The sequence below is a fragment of the Euphorbia lathyris genome, chromosome 5, assembly GCF_963576675.1.
Source record: "Euphorbia lathyris chromosome 5, ddEupLath1.1, whole genome shotgun sequence".
Taxonomy (NCBI): Eukaryota; Viridiplantae; Streptophyta; class Magnoliopsida; order Malpighiales; family Euphorbiaceae; genus Euphorbia; species Euphorbia lathyris.
The window spans coordinates 81,117,165-81,139,454 of NC_088914.1; positions in this window are offsets into that span (position 1 = coordinate 81,117,165).

Below are 22,290 nucleotides of genomic sequence, written 5' to 3' on the forward strand. Positions count from 1 at the left end.
TAAAACATTTTAAAAATAATTTAGATTTAAAATACAGTTACCGAAATGTCGTCGTCAGACACCGAATTAATCGTTGTAATCCATTGATAGATGATCCAAAACGTTATCGTCAATCACCGACGTGATCCGTTGTCAGCCAAAAACATTTCTCCCCAAACCCTCCATAACCCAAAATTTGATATATAAAAGGCATTTTTTCCTTTTTCCTTTCTTTCTCTTTCTCTTTTAATTATATCTCACAAACCATTCTATCTCAATTTGATTCATATATCAATCCCTTTTCTTTTTTATCTCTATTATGCTGCCTCAAATTTATATTTATATTAGGTACTAAAGTTATCGGGTAAATTTCACCTATGGTGTACAACCTTTACCACATTTCACACTTTGGTGTACAACCTTCAATTTGTCTCACTAATATGTATGAACTTACATGTGACCTCCCACTTTGGTATACAACAGGTAAAAATGACCAGTCAACGCTTGGTCAACCCGCCACCTCATCATTTTTCATTTACCCATTTAAAAAAAGTGGGACCCACTTCTTCTATAATTACTCAAATAACCTTGTCTCCTTCCTTGCAACCCTCTCTCTCTCACTCTTTCCCTTTCTCTCTCTAAATCCTCTCTCACTGTAACTCCCTCTCTCTAAAAACCCAAATAAATGAATTTTTTTTTTATGAAATTATGAAAACCTTTAGTTCGTTTTCATCTTCATCTTTTGCTGCCTTAGCCAGTGCAGCAGACTTCTTATCGCGATTTTTATTCCTATCTCTACTTCATTTCTTCCCTTGATTCTCTTTGATCTCCTCTTCTTTTTGTGATTGTACAGCATGTTCAAGTGATTGATTTGGGAGGAGGACCTTCATAGAACTGGGATTCAACAATCCTTACCCAGATGCCTATAAACCCCAAGACAGATTCACGGTAGCCCATACTCTTTTTTCAAAAGGTTAAAATGCCATTCCATGGAAGTAAATCCTACTGTTCTTCTGATTAAAGATTCTAGTCCTATTAAAAAGAAAAGAAAATAAAATAAAAAAAAGGGAAAGGAAAGAAACCATATACTTTCTCATTAATTGCTTTATCCAATTTTATGGAACTTTTAATGTTATTTCTTTTCACTTATTTATTATTATTATTATTATTGTTATGTGCTTTCTATTTTGCCTAGTTTGTGGATAGAGGATCTGTATTTTTTTCGGTGATATTGAGCTGATCTTCCCTTCATATTGATAAATTGCTGCATAGAGATAGAGAAGAATTTCCACTGAAATATTTTCTATTTTGGGTTGCTTCTAATTTGAGTTGATTATGGAGAGAGTAGTTAGAGAGAGAAAGTAAAAAATGAATGGAGGAGAGAGTATATCTCTAAGGAAAGATAGAGAGAAAAATTTTGTACAGAAATGGAAAGATGGAGAGATGAAATGGGAAGATGGAGAAAGGGACAAGCAATAAGGGTATTTTTGTCATTTCGACTTTAGGGGTCCTACATTTAAAATGAGAGAGATAAAAAAAAGGATGACGTGGCGCGTTGACTGGTGTTGACCGGTCAATTTCACCGGCTATATACCATAGTGGGAGGTCACTCCTAAGTTCGTACATATTAGTGAGACAAATTGAAGGTTGTACACCAAAGTGTGAAACAGGGCAAATGTTGTACACCATAGGTGAAATTTACCCTAAAGTTATCTATTATTCTTTTAATATGACAAATGGCAAAATTGTAAGCAATTTCATATGCCATATTATATGTCATATGTCAATGTTATATCAAATCTAGAAATGATGTCCTTAACTTTTGACAAGTGTTATATGATGTCTTTAACTTAAGACACTTAAGTTAAATGTTTGAATATGTGTCAAATGTATAAAACACTTCACAATATATTATTATTATTATTTTTTTTTTTAATTTGCAAATTCGTATAGGTATATCATTTGGTAGTTGAAATAATTTTGATTTAGTCCTTAAATTTATAACTTTTAATAAAACTTTTCCAGAACTTTTAATTTACACTTAAAAACATTAAATTAAACCCAATAATATATTTTAAATCGTAATTAATTAACATTATCTATTTCGAGATAAATAAATATTAGAATTTTTGGACACGGATGTTATAGTATTGGCGGCCTTTTATTCTGACCGCCCATTTTAAGAAGTTATCATCCACATGACCTGTTATCGTCAAAGATAAGAAGAATCATTATAAGTAGAAAGATAAAATCAGGAAGAGTTAAAAAAGAAAATATGGATTGACAATGTAATACCTTCGATGGTCAAAAGCCACCCTGGGTTCTCCAGGTACAATCGCCATAGGTTTGAAATTACCTTTTCCTGAGGACTTCCAAGGTTATCCATTATACAATATAAGTTTTCTGGGTTGAATGTATGGATTGACAGTGTATGCAACTGAACGATTGAAAAGCTTATTATTTATACTGATATGATAGTGGTTAAGTGAAAGGTCGTGAAAGGGGAAAGGTCCTTAGTGTATTTAGGGTTTTGTGTAATGATGTTAGTGTACTAATGACCTGTATTTGGTTTTGCAGATATCAAGACTTTAGGATTATAGGCCTAATAATGACTTCAAGATATGCAGATACATCAAGATCATTTTGTTTCAGAAATTGGATATGTATTGCTTATTTTTTGAGTTTTAATTCAGAAATTTATGTGTACAAATGTAAACAGATTAGGAGTATTGGTCTCCAATAAAACTAAAACTATTCATATACAGAATTTCATGTTCATTTGAGTATGTTTCATTATTAAAGTAATGTCATCTAAACAACAACAAAAAGACATTAAAATAAACGAATCTGTCATTTGAAAATAAATCCATTGACATGATTGATTAAGACCTATACCATCTAAAACAAGCTAGAACGACATGAATTATTATACAATCTGTCATCGCAAATTCAATATGCTAATTTTCCATATGTCTACTTGCCGTTTTTAATTATTAGTATGTCATGTGATGACATTAAAGGTGATGGTAGTAATAAATAAGTTGCATCGTAACAAGAGTAATATGACAGTACACAAATAAGCTAATGTCATGTGTCGTGCCTTCATATGACAGAACCCAACCGTCGTCTGAAGGTGCATCAGACGGCAGTGAGTCCCATGACATATTTATATCTTGCGGGACGATGGGTTTTAACCGTCGTTTGAAAGGCTATTTGGCGTAGTGGCACTTACCTTTTGCTTGTCCTGGTTGTTGAGAAAATTGGGGAAAGAGGGAGAAAATTAGTTGTTTTTAATTGGGGAAAGAGGGTGAAAATAGCTATGAGTAGGTGTTTCTCAATGCTAACCAAACATTTTATATCCACCGTTTGAACTTTGGAGTAAAATAGCAAAATAGAGTTCCAAAAAAGAGAACCAAACGACCACTATTTAATAGGTTGTGAAATTGTTGATTGTAGAGAACTTTACAAGAATGAAATAAATGGGCCAATTTCCAAAAGAACTTGGTGATTTGGCACATCTTGTTAGCATGGGACTGTATAAATTTAAAGGAGAAATACCCAGGTCCTTGGACAATTTAAAATCACTATGATTTCATGTAAGTTAGTACATTTGGGTATTTATATCTGCTAGTTCCTGTTATAGCAACTCTAATGTTGATCATTGTTGAATTTTAATGTGCATACATGGCTTAAAAACATCAAGCTTACTAGATCAATTCCAAGGGAGCTCACTACCTTAAACGACCTTACTGAGGAGCGAGCCAGCGCTGTTCGGAATGAGCTGCTCCTAAAAATCACAATTGGTACTTCAACTTATCATTTTTCCTTTCTTTGTTATGATAAAAATATATACAAATACAAATGATGCACTCACTTCTGTCTTTTCAAGATTCTGAAATTGTAGGGTAGTTAAACAATTGTAGGATAATTAGTTTTCCTTTTCCCTTTTCAGCTACATGAAACGAGAATAGAATGAGATTAAAATTTTCTAATTGCAAGTTAAAAACAAAAAAAATGGATGCATGAGCACAATGTTTAACGAGTCATGCTTTATTGAATTTATCCTCTCCTTGTTTTCTCATTTATTGTAAGTAATAAGCCAAATTTGTGAGCTTTTGTTATAAGGGAGCTGGGTTAGAAGGCAAGAAATATCTGGATTATATGTTAAGTGATTAATGAAATCTATTCCTTTGGATGATAGTTTCAATTAGGTAATCTATGTGTTCTTTTGCTTCTTTTCCTTTCTCTGTTCAATCTTAAGCTTCTTCTTTTACTTTCGTTGCCATGTTTAATGGCATTAAGGTTAAATGATTAATTAAAACTATTCCTTTGGATGATATCTTCAATAAGGTAATCTATGTGTTCTTTTGCCAGTCGGCTGTAATTGACATTCTTGAATCCTGTATAAGTGGTTGATGTGATTCGGACAGGCTTTTTTCACTAGTTACATACAATTATTGTCTATTTTCACCTGATTGAGATATGCTCAAAGTGGTTCTGTTGTTTCTAATTTGAGGTCCTCAAGACTGTTCATTTGAAATTCTCTGCACTATTTGGAAATAATAGTGTCTCTAATATTGAAACCTGGATTACCATCATAGGTTTGAATTTATCATGTAATATCTTTGTTCACTTGAATATTGTATTTATGCTATTTCATCAATGTTACCATGCAGATCATATCAGTGTGAGTTTTTCTAGGAGCAATGGGCCTTGAGGCCAGAATGTGAATAAAGGTTTGTTCCATTCATGACTTCAGCATTCGGTTAGGATCTCACTCTCTTAGGACTTGTACTTAATGAATTTGTTTTCTAACTAGGACAGTGAACACCAAGGTGGACATGTGCTTCAATGTTCAAAATACATACTGGTCTGGGAGAGGATTATGCAAACGGTTGGTTTCTTCTACTTAAAGAATTTTTTCTATGAGAAATGTAATTCGAAATTTGATGGAGGACCTATAACTGCCTATGAGGGTCACTACACATAATAGCTCAAATTTTCTTTAACCACCACTGAGGTTAGTTTTTTTATTTGTCATAAGAATAGATGAGCTCATATATGATAATGAAACATTCAAATATATTTGGGTACAAATGCATGTTTACTGTGAATAAATAAGGACCATCTTCTTCTATTGTATGCTTGGTTATGGCATTAATTTTATATCTTTATAGTGTGCCCAAAAAACAGGACCAATTCTATTTAGATAACTAGACTAGTTCTGTTACAAAACTGGTATACCAGTCTGGAACTTGTCACTAGTTCAGAACATGTTAACATGCTTCTACATTTATCTTAAGAATGTGTTGACAAACACAGAATCTATAAAATAGTGTAGAAATAGCTTCTTCAATTGGTACTTCTTCACCTTCACATTTGCCCAAATGGTATCTTTAACACTAAGTGTGTATGTACAAGCCAATGTTAGTTGGGCTATAGGTTTAGGAATTCCAGCTATTTTAATGCTAATTACATGTGCAATCTTGTTTTTTGGTATTAAAATATATGTCAAAGTGAAAGACAATGGCAGTCCAATGACCAGCGTAGCATAGGTTATAGTTGTTGCTAGTAAGATAAGGCAGTTGAAGATGACCGTTGATGAACCTTGGCTCTCCCTTTTCAATTACATTCCTCCTAACTTGGTTTTTATTGTTTATGGTTTCAGATTTTGAATTCTTAAGTTTGCATTTCATCTCAATTTTTACGTAGCTTATGGTTTGCACCAATTGCATAACAAAGTTACTTCAGCTACACTTAGCAGAATTCTTAGAGATGTAAATGAACATCCTATTATTAGGCATGAAGCTGCAGATTCCTCTTGGTTCCATAGCTGGTAAGTCGTTTGTAGTTTTTTTTATTGAACTTCTTTCATGAATTATGATGACTGAGGTTTGGTTAGAAAATATTACAAGTTATAGAATTTCTTATCTGCAGCAGTAAAAATATACAAAGGTTGTAGAACATCAAAATATTTTTAAATAGATAAAAAAATTAAGTTGTTATTTATATAAGATATCATTATGAGCATTCATTATTATGCATACAATTATTAAGCCATTTCTCATAGGCATGTGTGGGGAGTTGTTGTTCATTTGGGGAAGTGTAGGCATTGATGCTTATCATTATATGGTTCTTGAAACTTAACTTTCCATGTTGGAGCTGAATTGACAACTGAGTAATTTTACTGGTTTTTCATTCTAAAACATTTAAAATTTATAAGCTTAAGTCTACTACATTGAAGCCATCTGATAATTTTTACATCTGATAGTTTTTTAGATGAACAAAGCATTGCACTTCTTGGAGAATTTTCAAATGTGTATAATATATTTAACCCTTGGAAAAAGTGAAAATGTTTATGGGTTGGAAATTAAGTCAGTAAGATGTTTCAACTTACAAAGGTGTAGATGTTATCTTATGCATTTCATAAGTTGATTTGGATGAAGATGATGTGGATCTTTGCTGTTTTTCTCGAGTTCCTTTATCATCAGGACTGGTTTTCTAAATTTCAGGTTGCCCCTTATTAGCGGCCTTAATGCCACATCATATGTATTAGCTGTTATGGTTTTGCTGCTTTAAATAAATTATATACTACGTACAACATACTAGTGTTTAACACATTTCTTCTGTTGACTGGTTGTCTAACACTATGCCAAAACCCCCTTCAGACGACGGTTAAAAACCGTCGTCCCGCGAGATATAAATCTGTCACAGGGCTCGTTGCCGTCTATTGCACCTTCAAACGATAGTTAGGTTCTGTCATTTGAAGATACTATACATGACATCATCCTAGTTTCGTACTGTCATATGAACATTGTTACGATGCATCTTTTTATTTATTAACGTCACTTTTAAAGTCATCACATGACATACTAATAATTAAAAATGTCAAGTCGCTATATGGAAAATTGGTATATTGGTATTCACAGTGACAGTTTTTATAATAATTTCTGTCGTAGTAACTTGTACCAGATGGCATAGGTCTTAATCAATCATATCAAGAGATTTGTTTTAGATGACAGATTCTTTTAATTTAATGTATTTTTATTGTTGTTTAGATGATATTTTTTTAAACGTAAATGTCACTCCTTACCTTCTTCTTCGAATGATTCTGCAAATGAACAATAATTATCAAATGAACAAGAATTTCTATATATCAATGATTTTAATTTTACTGGAGAATAATGCTCATAATCTGTTTGCATTTGAACTACACAAATAACTGAATGAATGTTAGGGTAAAAAAAAATATAAGCAATTAATGTACATCTCCAAATCTGTATATATTGTCAGAGGCGTGGTGGTGTTAATTGGAAAGTCAAATCCAACTTGAACTGAAGCATATCTAAGTCATCATCTCCTAGAATCCCCAAAGTTTTGGTATCTGCAAAACCAATTGATGATGCTCACTAATTACACACCGTATACAGATAGACCTAATTAATCTCCTTTTACCCTTTTTCCATTCTGAGACCCTTCACTTACCCACCCACATTATAAATAGGAAGCGTTTACCAATTCTCAATAGTCACCCAGGGCAACTTAACACTATACTTACAGTTTGTTATTTCGAGCATGAATAGAAGGAACCTCTATCGTAATGTTGAGTTTCAGATTGACCAACTCTGATATGAGGCACCTAGGTGGCTTGTCAATATACATGGTCCTGACCGGCAGCAATGGACTGTCATGATGAATGGCCCTCCAAACACCCCTTATGAAGGAGGTGTATTCATAGTCGAAATGGACTTCCCTGTCGATTTCCCCTCCACACCTCCAGTTGTAAGAACATGCATAAACTTGTTAACACACATAAATCAGTTCATATCTTTGTAAATACACTCATGATATTACTATTGTTCGCAGGTAATATTCAGGACCAAAATTTACCATCCTAATATCGGTCCCTTGGGGCATGTTTCTATGCCCCAGCTACTTGATCACCCTCCCCATAGTATTGCCATGGTAAGATGTAAATCTATGTATTTTTTACCCGTAAATTTATCTATTCATGTTTGGGGTCTAGTTTATCTACTCATGTTTGGGGTCTAATTTTATTTATTTATGCATTTTATAGCTGCTGTGGAATATTTATGGACTGCTGGTAGAGCCCTTCATTGAGGGGACATTTCCTGGCCGAGAGCGAATTGCTGAACGATACATCATCAACAGGGCAGGTTACATAGCAACTGCTAAGAGATGGATTGAAGAGCATGCAGTGGATATATGATGTGCAAATAGCAAGAAAGGGGGGCATTATGATGTGACGTGCGAATAGCGTACAAGGGGGGGGGGGCGTGATGTGCGAATAGCAAGGAAATTTGGATGTTGGGCAACCATTGAGTTAGATGGTGTGGACTACTGGATGGGCATAGAGCCAATCTTAAAGAACAGAATGATTACTGATTACAAATGTACTTGGTAATCAATCTGATCTTCAATGTTGGCTCCATGCCCCTCCAGTATTCGACGCCATTTAACTCTGATGGTTCCCCATCATCCCGATATCCTTGTTTACCATTTGCACATTCTTGAAGCAAGGAGATTTGGATGCCAAAGAAACACTGGGCTGGATGGTGTGGACTACTGGATGGGCATAGAGCCAATCTTGAAGAACAGAATGATTACTGATTACAAATGTACTTGGTAATCAATCTGATCTTCAATGTTGGCTCCATGCCCCTCCAGTACTCCACTCCATCCATCCAGCTCTAGTGTTTCTTTAGCATCAAAATCTCCTTTCTAATCGTGCATCACGCCCCCCCCCCCCCTTGTATGCTATTCGCACGTCACATCATAATGCCCCACTTGCACGCTATCCTTTTTTGATAGGCAATACAAAGTAGACAACTTATTCAAGTAGACATATATATGTATATTCAAGTGGATTATAACATGCTATAACAAAGTAGTCAACTTATTCGTTTATGTCTATTAAATTGAATCAGTTCTACTTCCTAACACATAACATGCTAAATTGATATGAAACATATGTCTATTCTTGAATCAGTTACTTCATAAACAGAACATAAAACAAGCCAACATATGTCTCATCAGCATAACTCATGTTAAAACAGAAAAGAATCAGGCAAGTTCATCATTTTCAGCTTTAAGAGTATGCATGATCAGCAACCTTCCTAAACATAATATCAAGTTCATAACTTATGCTGATAGCATCGAAAACCCATCAACATCCTGAATGGTTTCAATCAGATAACAAGCCAAGTGGAAGGTATATTGTAAACTTAATTTATCACCATCCTGAATGGTTTCATAACATTTTCAGCTTTAAGAGTATGCCTAACATGTTATAACAAATAGACAACTTATTCGTGCATATCTAAAACTTGTTCTCATAGCATCATAAAGCCACCACTATGTACCTGTCACTTGGATTGTACAGTTCATGATGAAGTTAGCATGGTGATAAAGTGTATGATACTGTCACCACAAGCTTAGTCATAAACTTGTGTTGTTAGAATCATACAACTTCATCACCATGTTAAACACTTTTCCATAAGCATAACAAGCTAAGTGACATGATACATAGTAATGGAGATTTAGGAGTATGCCTAACATGCTATAACAAGTAGACAACTTATTCAAGTGAACATGTTATAACAAGCATACAACTTATTCCTTACTTATCATCATAGGTCATATTCAAATAAAAAAGAGAATGGTGATATCAATTAGCCTAAATTTACCTTTTAATACATGCTTCATACATGCTCAATGACCCTTTTTACAATGTTCCTCTAATACTTGATGCATGATTAATAAGCTACATGCCCAAATAAACAATCGTACACATACTCATACAGAACCTCAAACATAAACATCAATAAAACATCATATATAAACATGTTTCATACACATACACATACTCAATCACTTCTAGCAGTATAACTCATAGGTGTAAGAGTACTGCCAATCACAATGAACATTCAAAGCTTTAGAGTATGCCTAATCAGCCACATGCTCAATGACCCTTTTACAATGTTCCTCTAATACTTGATGCATGATTAATAAGCTACATGCCCAAATGAACAATCGTACACATACTCATACAGAACCTCAAACATAAACATCATCAGAACATCATACATAAACATGTTTCATACACATACTCAATCACTTCTAGCAGTATAACTCATAGGTGTAAGAGTAGTGTCAATCTCAAAGAACATTCAAAGCTTTAGAGTATGCCTAATCAGGCATATGCTTAATGATCATTCATACATAAACTCTATGAGTCCTAGCTTCCTAAGCAGTTATATCTAACCAATCAGTTCATACCAATCATTTTATCATCACCCAAAATATCATACATATACGTAATCGTTCAGTTCAAACCCACATAACAATATATATACTAAATCAGGCTAGTTTCCTAAATCAATGAGTTCTAGGTTCCAAAACAGTACATCAAACATACACAAGCACTTCTAAAGGCATGACCAATCAGTTCAAACCAACTTAACATTAATATATATTCAGTAAGTTAAAGAAATCTTCCTATATGCTAAATGCATGAACCGATTGACAATCTCTTCAGTCAGCCTTCGCATGTATCATTCTTACTATCCCTTCAAATATTATGTTCAAATAAAAAGAAATCAGAACATCTTCAGCAACCGGCAATGTATTGCCATAGGTTAAAAAAGATAATGACCCAAGAATTTTATCGGTGAATCTAACAATGAATACAATAAAATCAGTATCTAAGCGAGAGATCTAACCCTTTAAATCATAGCTCTGAAAATCAATAGATCCTTATTCCAGCTGCTGAAATCGACATACACAAAAGTAAATCGGATGAGGAAAAGAGAGAGTAAGGAACAATGTCAATCAATAGATACATACCAGTACCGTGTTTATAGCTCACCCAGTGATTGCATGTTCAAATCAGCCATGGCGATAGAGAGGGATGAGAGGGATGAAGCTCTTGCGTAACCTAAAATGGGGTTTGGGATTAGAGAGAGGGTTTATATATCAGCTAAAAATTTTAGTCAAACAAGAGCGCCTAAAATTTGGGGATTGACCGCGTAAGTGAAATTTCATTTGCCGCTTTTTTTGTTTTCGGCAAACAATGACATTCATTTATTGTAAGTGTCATCTGTTGAGTAAGTGAAATTTAACGAAAACGTGCATTTTCTTTGGATGACAGGATTATGTAATCGTAATGTCATCTGAGAATCGAGCGCATTTTTTATTTCGCTTTCAAATGACATACAATTAAAATACTGTCACGAAAAATATTCAGACGATACGAAAACAAATGTCTATCATGTATCTTGTGTCATGTGAAAGGGAAAATGGCGTAGTGTAAAATCGGGCTACCATTTTTTTCAAAACCTGCAGCAATATGTTGCACTCTAGCAGAGTAAACCCAGTTTGTCTGAGTCATTAAGCATTTGAATCTTCTCTTGTCTTGAGTCACTACAAGAAACCGAAACACAAGGTAATTATTTCTTTTTCTTTCTACCATAATTTTTAATAAATTGGGCATTGAATCCGATGTTTGAGTATATTGATAGGATTTGGGACTCTGTTCATCAGGAGAGGGTTACGGTTGTATTTCACGTAAGTGGTCTAAAAATGGCAGTTATACTATTGCCTCTTCTTGGAACATTACTAGAGCTAAGTGTTGAAACACCTTTCCATATGATTTTGATTTGACAAAATTATTTAAGTTAATCCATGATTAAGGGACAATTAAATTTAAGTGCTTTGATTTAATTGTACTAATATGTTTGTTCAATATTGAGTATAAATATAAATACAAATAGAAATAAAAAGTAAGATAGGACGAAGTCATCACAAGATCACAGCACAAGCTGAGTAGAGTGGAACTCAGCATGAAAGAAGATAAGTTATCTTCAGAACAAAAGCTTAAAGATCAAGCTAATCAACGAAGCTGAGTGGAACGGAACTCAGTATCAAAAGTAGAAAAGTCTTCTTGAGAACTATGTCTTGCAGAATGAAGCTGACCATGGAAGCTGAGTAAAAGAGAACTCAGTATCTAAATTGGGAACAATCAAAGACAACGGCTATCAAAGTCAAGCTGAGTGATCTTCAGGACAGCATGAATGATCCATTTGCTAAAAGACAAGATTCGACAACTGTCTGCACCAATCCAGAACCTTGGAATGACGCAAAAGCCAATTTTGAGATGCATGTCAACTGTTCTATTAGCAAAAAGACAAACTGGCACAAGAAGACGAAATCTGTAAGAAGAAGACAAGCCTGACGCCTGCGGAATTCAGACGACAGGATTGGCCTGCAAAACTGAAGCTGACCAGAACTTTTCTAAAAAAGGAGCCGTTTAGATCAACGGACAAATCCAAAGTTCAAACCATTTCTGCTTCAGACCTCAACTATATAAGGACATGATCATTCTTGGATCATTAGCCGATCACAACAAGAAAAAAAGAGTATACATACAAAGCACACAAAAGCCAAAAGAGATCTTACACCAAATTTCTATTCTTGTGTAAAAGCTAGATTGATTTTCTGTAATCATCTAAAGTGTTCTTCATTCGAAAAGAACTATAACATCTCGATTTTGTGCATTTCATTTCACATAGACATATGCATTACATGACATTATTAGGAACATTAGAAGATAATATTTGCATTTTACATGTCATTATATCATTGAATACATATAAATAATAATATTAGGATAAGTGAAAATATATGAAAGATGTGTAAGTGTGTTTTAAAGTATAGGGACTAAATTGAATGATCTTAAAAGTATAGGGACTTAAATGTAAATTGTGAAAATTTTAATCTAAATAATATATCATATAATTTTAGATCTAATAATAATAATAATAATAATAATAATAATAACAATAATAATAATAATGGTGTGATGGAAATTGTAGGATGGTAATAATAAGTGATATGAATGGGCAAAAAGGGAAATCTACCAAATACAATTAGATAGGTTTGGAGAAGGGTTAGATGAGTGATTCTAATCTCAAACTTTCCAGAACTTTAGAGAGAGAGAGAGAAATATTTTAGAGTGAGAAAGTGAAGAAAAAGAGAAGAAGAAGAAGAAGAAGAAGAAGAAATAGGAGAAGAAGAGAAAGGTATGTTTATACACCACCTTGCACAAATTATTTCATAATTTTGGATGCTGAATTTGAGGAAGTTGAAGAAGAGAAATTTTTGAGTCTATGTCTTAGGTAAACCCCAAAATTTGTTGCATGCAATTTGGTTAATTATTTTAGGAGATAAGGTATAATCTATTAGACTAGCTCTAAGTTGAATCCTATATATGAAGCTGTTTTTGTGATATGTTTTTGAAGCCTTTAAAGACTTCATTTGGAGAGGTGTTAAAAATAAGAAATGTTCATTTATGTATTAATTAGTGATTTGGAAACTTTGGTTGGTATTGTATTTGTATGCTAAGATATAACTAGAAAAGAAGTTCATATGTGCTATGTTGCCTATGTGTTGACACAGGGTCAGATTATAAATTCGGTTATAAATTGTACATAGCTTATAAAATTCTGAATTTTGGATATAGTATACTAATGTTTGTCTAGTTTAATTAGAAAAAGGAATCAGACCATTTGGAGTTATATCTTTTGAGTTATGGGTGATTTCATGGAATTGGTACAGGCGAGTTGATGCTGAGATAGGACTTCAAAAGAAATTTTGCCATAAATTGGGTGGTTCTGTAAAAATGATAAAATTTTAATATGATCTTCATATATGAGTTAGGAGTACAACAAAATAAGAATTAGGTCAGTTGGTTTAGTATAGAGAGAGTTACAAGACTTTTGGTATTGACGGGTCCTTGAGAAATATTATTTGATATTGAAGTTTATGGAATAAAAGAAGAATAAGAAAATGAAATTTGGTAAATAAATAATGATGTCTCTTTAATCATATGTTAAACTATACTTATAGGTACTCAAACTTTTGAAGATATTCCGGAGGAAGGTACAAGTCGCCGTCGATGAAGCTAGCGGCTTAGTTGTGAGTATAAACATGATATGAATACTTTGGCTTCTGAAGTTGTGATTGAAATGTTGATATGAATTGATACTTTGTGATATTGTGAATTGTTTTGCTATGTTGATGTGAAATGATACTTGATTGAATTACTTGTGATGGAATGACTTAAATGCAAAGTATGTGTACATGTTGCATAAAACGTAAATGGCGTTGTGACATACCAGTCTAGGCACTTATGACTACTTGATTATATGGACTACTTGGACCTATATGGTCAGATATACGGACTACTTGGACCTATATAGTCATTCACATGGACTACTTGATTACATGGACCGAAAGGTCGAATTATGAAATTACAAAGCTGTACAACAATACATGTGTTACCGTTTACCTGCTACTTGATCCCGGGAAGTGTCTAGCTGGTGGTGTCACAACAAAATTAATAAAAGGTTTATCATTTGTGTTGAAACACCTTTCCACATAATTTTGATTTGACAAAATTGTTTAAGTATAATTGAAAAACATATTCTAAACACACTAAGTTTAAATGCTTTGATTTATTCTACTAATGTGTTTGTTCAATGTTGAGTTAAATTGTTTATAAGACACAAGAATTAAAAGGCCCAAGCCCAATACGAAAGTCAAAGCCCAAGTCAAACAACTCAAGACAACTCGGCCCGCGTTTATCAAAACGATGTCGCTGTGTGCAAAACGCAACTCAGCATGAGAAGGATCTAGAAGACCTTCAGGGGACAACTTCGGAACGAAGCTGCTGAGTTGATTCGACAAAGCGTACAAGACAGTAGCTGGCTAAGGAAAACTTCCAGACAAAGTATTTCCACTTTGGGTAAAGTTCAGACGACACAGTATGCTGTCTAGTTGACTTTACCATAAAAGGAGAGACATTCTGCCGAGCTGACCAAAAGCTGACCGAGGACAGAAGATACACAAATCTGATTGGCCGAGAGCTCTGAGCAAGTCAGGATGACAACGACAGGAAGCCGTTTCCCTCCAACGGTTATTTCGAAATTCGAAATGACCGATGCCTCAAGACGTCTCTATAAATAGTGCCATCAGAAGCTTCATTCAACACAGAACTTGATCAAGCCATTACGCTGACCAAATTTCTACGTAAGTTCTGCAAGCAAGAAGCAAAGCAAATCTTACACTACATTTCATATATTTGTGTAAAAGTCTAGAGTGATTATTCAATCATCTAAGGTGTCTTAGCAATCATTGTTTAGGACAAACACTTATCATTTCTAGAGATTAGAAAGGAGAGGCTGAGTACTCGGTTATAGTACTCAGCAAGAGATTAGGATTGAGTAGAGGTATAGAGGAAGGTACTCTTGTTATACTCAGTTGCTAAGATTGTAAAAGGATTGAGGCTCTACCTTTAAAGAGCTCAGTAGAGGATTCGAAATCTCGGAACGTGTTCCGGGGACAGGACGTAGGCTTAGAAGAAGCCGAACCTGGATAAATCTGCTGAGTAACGTATTTCTTACCTTAAACTCCTTATATATATTGCTTGCTTAAATAACCAAAAACTGACCAAGTAAAGAGGTCAAGCTGAGTTGTGCGCATCGAACATCTGAGCTCAGGAATAGACTTTAAGTGCTATCTCCTGACTCAAGTCAAGAAACTGACATAGTCACCAGTTGACTAAGCCAGTATCTTACTGATCACTCAGCGCCGCTGTTAAAACCTTTTCTCTTAAGAAAAGAAGTTTGCCCAAACTTAAGAAAAAGTTTAAATAGTTCCTAACCCCCCCCTTGGAACTATACTTGCAACGTTATAAGGGACCAACAAGTGGTATCAGAGCTTAAAAGCTCATTGTAAAAGGTCTAACAACCTTGAGCTGATCCCTACCATGGGCGAAAACAGTACTCGGTTTCTCCCAGGAAACCAAACAACTCAGATACTGCCTGAGGGGCTGTCCATCACTCGGCCTCCCCTATTCTTCGGGTCTAACTATACCTTCTGGAAGAATAGGATGAAAAATTTCATTCAGGCTACAAATATGAGTGTCTGGCTATCTATAGTTCAAGGCCCATTTGTACCTGTCGAAATTGTGGCTGGCCAAACAGTTGTAAAAGCTGAGGCCAAATGGACAGAGGATGATCTTAAGAAGCTTCAAAATCACGCTTCGGCTATCAATATGCTTCACTGTGCGCTCGATGCTGCAGAATATAATAAAATCTCAGGTTGTGAGTCGGCGCAAGAGATCTGGAAAAAGTTGGAAGTCACCTACGAGGGAACCAATAAAGTAAAGGAGTCCAAGGTGAATCAGCATATGAGACTGTACGAGTTGTTCGAGATGAACAATGATGAGGGCATTTCAGATATGAATGCAAGGTTTACCAACATCATTAATGAGCTCAAGAGACTTGAGAAAATCTTCACTGAGGAAGAACAAGTCAAAAAGATACTCAGGAGTCTTCCTAAAGACTGGCAAGCAAAGAAGACCGTTGTTGAGGAAGCTCAGGATTTAACCACCTACAAATATGACGAACTCATCGGCTCGTTGCTGACCCATGAGATATCTATGAAAAACTTCGAGGTGAAGGAAAAATCTGAAGACAAGAAGCAGAAGTCTCTTGTCATGAAAGCTGACTCCACTGACGGGAGCTCAACTGATGACGAGGAGATGGCTATGTTTACAAGGAAGATGAAAAGGCTATTCAGGAAGAATGACAAATATTCTAAGAAGCCTTACAGAAAGTTTGATAGGTATAAAGCTGACTCAAGCGACAGCAAATACAAAAAGGACAGCTCAAAGCCCATTACATGCTTTGAGTGCCATCAAACTGGCCATATAAAGTCAAGCTGCCCCACGCTGAGGAAAGATAAGAAGAATGGCAAAAAGGCAATGGTGGCTACATGGAGCGACAGTGATGAGTCTTTATCAACAGAAGCTGAGGCCACCGAGTCAGTGAAGATATGCTTCATGGCTGATGAACTTGCTGAGCCATGCGTCTCTGAGCATGCTGACCCCTCCGTTGAATCTGACGATAAGGAGCAATCAAATGAGGTAATATCACTTTCTCTGCTTAGAAACGAAATTGGTAATTCCCTGAGTGATCTCTATACACTTATTAAAAAATGTAATAAGAAAATTAGAACACTCAGCAGGCGCTGTGATGAGGTTGAAGAGGTTAAGCTGAGTGACCTCAGATTCCTTCTTCAGGACAACTCGACTTTGCATGATAACATGAAGATCATACATGAGTCTGTCTCTGAAGTCCAATCAGTTTCAAAGAAACTGAGAAAGGACGTCACAACTATCCAGAACCAATTAAAGGTTCCAAATAAAAGAAACATTCCTCTTAACACTCAGTACCGAAGTACTCAGCAGAGATGGAATCCCCAGCGAAAAGTCCAGTGTGACTTTTGTGGGAAGAAAGGACACACCACTAAGGTGTGCTGGCACGCTCAGCACTGGGGTGCTGACAAGTCAGTGAAACATCCTAAACAGAAGGTCAGCTATGACTTCTGTGGAAAGAATGGCCATACTGTCCAAGTATGTCGCCATAAAATAAAATATGATGCTTTACCTATTGCACCTAACAAGCAAGGACCCAAAAAGAATTGGGTACCTAAAAGTAACTAGTTACAATGCAGGTAAGCCTGAGATGTGCCGAGAAGTCAAAGATGTGGTATATTGACAGCGCATGCTCGAGGCATATGACTGGTGATGAAACTCAGTTCATCACGTTTGAGCGTAAACGAGGAGGAAGTGTAAGTTTTGGAGACAATAAGAAGGGTAAGATAGTAGGGTCAGGAACCATAGGAGGTAATCCTACTATTGAATCTGTCTCCCTAGTCAGCGGACTCAAATATAACTTACTCAACTTAGCTCAGCTATGTGACAATGGGAGAAAAGTTATATTTGATGCTACTGGATGTAAAATATACGAGGGTGAATCAAATGAGTTAATTTTAACTGCCCCTCGCATAGATAATGTCTTTATGCTAGACTTAGAGAAAAAGTTTTCAAAAACTGTATGCTTAGTATCAAAGGAAGAAAATTCCTGGCTATGGCACATGAGACTTGGTCATGTAAGCATGGACCTCCTGGCCAAATTAGCAAGAAAGCAATTGGTTGAGGGACTGCCTGAACTTAAATTTGAAAAAGATCAATTATGCCACGCTTGCCAAGCTGGAAAACAAACCAAACAATCTTTTCACAGCAAAAATATTGTCTCAACTAAGCGTCCGTTAGAGTTACTACACTTGGATCTCTTCGGTCCAGTCCAGCCGCTGAGTCTGGGTGGAAGAAGATTTTCCTTGGTCATTGTAGATGACTTCTCTCGGTACACATGGGTCATCTTGCTGAGTAGCAAGGATGAGACCTTTGAGACATTTTCAAATTTGGTTAGAAAAATTGAAAATGATAAAGACCTAAAATTAGCTCACATCCGTAGCGATAACGGTGGAGAATTCAAAAACCAAAAGTTTGTTGAATTCTGTGAAGCCAGCGGCATTGACCACAATTTTTCTGCTCCTAGAACACCTCAACAAAATGGGGTTGTTGAAAGGAAGAAAAGAACTCTGGTTGAAATAGCCAGGACAATGCTGGATGAGCATAGGCTTCCAAAGTATTTTTGGGGAGAGGCTGTTAACACAGTGTGCTATATTCTTAATAGGGCTCTAGTTAGACCTATATTAAAGAAAACCCCCTATGAACTTTGGAAAGGACGAAAGCCCAACATTTGATACTTTCGTGCCTTTGGCTGTAAATGTTTTATTTTAAACACCAAAGATAGCTTAGCAAAGTTTGACTCAAAAGCTGATGAGGCTATCTTTTTGGGCTACTCAACAAACAGCAAAGCATACAGAGTTTTTAATAAGCGAACTCAAGTTCTAGAAGAGTCAGTACATGTGGAGTTCGACGAAACTCACTGATAACATCGAGATATTAACCCGAAGACTAAAAGGGATATTCACCTCAAGAACACCGCGTAGTGATCCCCAAAGGGGAGCTGGCAGGCGGATCTCCACGGATCTGCTCTGAGAGATCCGCTGGCGGACCTATGAGGCGAATCTCTTCATTCACCTGATTCGCCACTATAACGGCTGGTCGCCGACTCGGCCATAAAGATCATTAATGAATTATCAATTAGCTAACTGCCAGGTTAAAGATAACTCGTAACCACCATTAATGGAGCATTAATGGAGACTTTCTAGTTTCCTGAAGGTTACAACTTCTCAGCTATATATAGCCTGATTCCCTAGGCTATCGAGGTACACATTCTCACAACCTTTGTCAATTCAATTTGTTTCCTTGATTCATCTTACTGACTTTGGCATCGGAGCTTCCCCCCGTCGAACCCAACGACGCCCCCACAGGGACGGAAGTTGATCAGAATTTCTCTACTCGTTATCAATTGGTGCGGTGAAGGTGGAATCCTTAACCAAACAAAGGGTTTTTCGTTCACACTAAAAAACTATGACAAACGGAGATCAAAATCCCTCCTCAAGGATTGAAACACCATTAGTTACACCATCTAGTGCTGGCCGCACTGATTCAACTGCTCCTGCAACGCACGTCGAAAATAGTATGCCTCCAGATGCTTTCATTAGTATGTGTGCTCAAGCAATTGGAGAACGGTTTGGAATCGAGACAGGGAATCGCCTGCGGTCATTTATGACCCTCCCTCCACATTGGAGCATGGCGTCCACATCGACCGTATCATCTTGGCCTTTGTTAAGCTTTGGACCGGGCGCCCAAAGTTCTTCATTCCTCTAAGCTCACAACACGGATTCTATGATAACCACCACGACGTCGACTGGCGAACGACAAATCAATCCCATGGACGAATCTCCCCCCTGGCGGATCCAAAGGGCGAACACACAAAAAGCATAGAAAGGAGAAAGGCAGGCGCTCCAGGTCACCTTCGCCTCGACGACCGAGATCCTCCCATCGTGGTAGATCACCTCCATCTACTGGTCGTAGACGGAGTAAAAGGCCAAGAGAGACACCCCATCCAAGTGGGCCACCACCACCACCACCTTCGGGAACTGTTGGACACATCCCGTCAGGAAGCCAGGGAGGGGGAAACGGACTGGCTCCCCCTGGCGGAGGAGGCGGAAGTGGAGGTGGCGGAGGAGGAGGTAATGGAGGAGGGGGCGGACGCGGTAACAGAGGAGGGCATTCGCCATCAGATCCATCGTTTGATTCAAGTTCTTCTTCTTCTCCAAGCAGATCGCCACGAAGAGGTCGTCCCAGGGTGGATCCGAAATTTTTTGATGATAGAGTTAGGGCCCTGGTGCTCCGTATGAATGAAGAAAATGCCAGGCATAACCCGTTCGCCAATAGGGATTCGCCTTTCGCAGCTTGGATCGAAGCGGAGGAAACAGACAGAGCTTTTAAAATTCCCAATCTTGCAATATACACAGGAAGTGACAATCCAGAAGCTCACATTAGAAAATATCAAATACTGCTTAGGCTCAACCGTGCCACCGAGCCCGTGCTCTGCAAAATGTTTGTTACCATACTGGGGGGCCCGGCCTATTTGTGGTTTCAATCTTTACCTCCAGGTTCAATAAACATCTTCGATCAATTGAGCAGGGAATTTTGCGCTAAATTCGCCGGCTGTATTCCTCCAGTGGTGAAATCCGGGAAGCTTTTTGAGTTAAAGCAGAAGGCGAATGAATCCCTTCGGGAGTATGTGGACACTTTCAACCAGTTGTGCATACAAATCGTTGATGTGGATATCTCCGTAGCTGTGGAATGTTTCGTAAGAAATACCACCTGTAAGAGTTTGCAGGAAGATCTCATTCGAAAGAAACCCACCAGCATGGCAGAGTTGATGGAGCGTTGTAAAGATTTTATAGAGGTGGATGACATTCGCCGAGGTTCACCATCATCGCCGAAAAGGGACAAGGGCGAATCTCATCCCCGAGATAGAGACAGAGACAAGCGTCAGGACTCTTCCTCTAGAAACAGGCGAAGAGAGTCTAAGAACAAATCAACGTTTGTCACCTCTTTCACACCTCTCAATTCTTCTAAAAGTGAAGTCCTTATGTGGATCGAGAACAGTCAACACAAACGGAGCATTTCATACCCCGAACCGAAGGGAGGGGAGTACACCAATAATGGTAAAAATCCTAAAAACTATTGTAAATATCACAGGAAAAATGGCCACGACACTGACGCATGCTGGGAGTTAGCTCGAGAAATCGAGCGTCTCATAAAGAGGGGCAAATTGGATCGGTTCATCCAAACTGAAGGCAAGAGAGGAGATGGTGATAGACCCAAGGAGGACCCAAAGAAGAAAGGAAAGGGTACCATCAATGTCATATCAGGCGGACCTGGATACCAGCCAATGCTAAAAAAGGCAAGGACTGCCGCCCTTGACAAGACGTCGTTAAATCGCCCCTTTTCCGATGTAGGTCCTGAAATATCTCCCCATGCGGATGCACTGGTCGTCACTATGATGGTGGAAGGCTGGGAGATGAAAAGAGTAATGATTGATACTGGGAGTTCATGCAATCTCATCACCAGAGGAGCTTTCGCCAAACTCATGATTGATCCTGTCCAGGTAGAGCCAACTGTGGTCGATATCTTGGGAGTGACGGGACATACTATCCAAACAAAAGGCCAAGTCACTCTGGATTGTGAGCTTACAGACGATGATCAGGTCTGGAGGGGTGATCTAGAATTTTCTGTCTTGGATGGTCAGTTAGCTTACAATATCATCCTCGGACGGCCCTTTATCTCTGAAGTTGCAGCCCTTATCTCCATACGCCACTTAACACTTTACATTCCCACGACCAAGGGAGGTGTAATGATCCGAGGTAGCCAAAAGGTGGCCCAGGAGACATATTCGGCATCACTAATGATTCGCCCACAATCTAAGGAGGAAGATGAAGAGGAGCGCGTCATAATGGCCTTGGGCGAGACCGAAATGTACCTTATGGCGGATGAAAAGCAGGTGCGAATGGCTAAAGGGCTCAAAGGCGAAATTAAAAATGCAATCACTAAGGTACTCTGTGAGGCGGAAGATTTCTTCGCATGGAAGGATGAAATTCTCCCCGGAATCAGTCCAGACGTGATCACTCACAAGCTCAACATTGATAAAGATACAGTTCCCGTGGCTCAGAAACGAAGAAACCATGGCCCGGAAAGACAGAAGGTGATAGAAGAAGAGATCACCAAGCTCCAGCGGGCGGACGCCATTGAGGAGGTGCTTTACACACCGTGGTTGGCGAATGTCGTTTTGGTGAAAAAAGCGGGCGGATCTTACCGCATGTGCATTGACTTTATGGATCTCAACAAAGCTTGCCCCAAAGACAACTACCCTTTGCCATGTATCGACATGCTCGTAGACG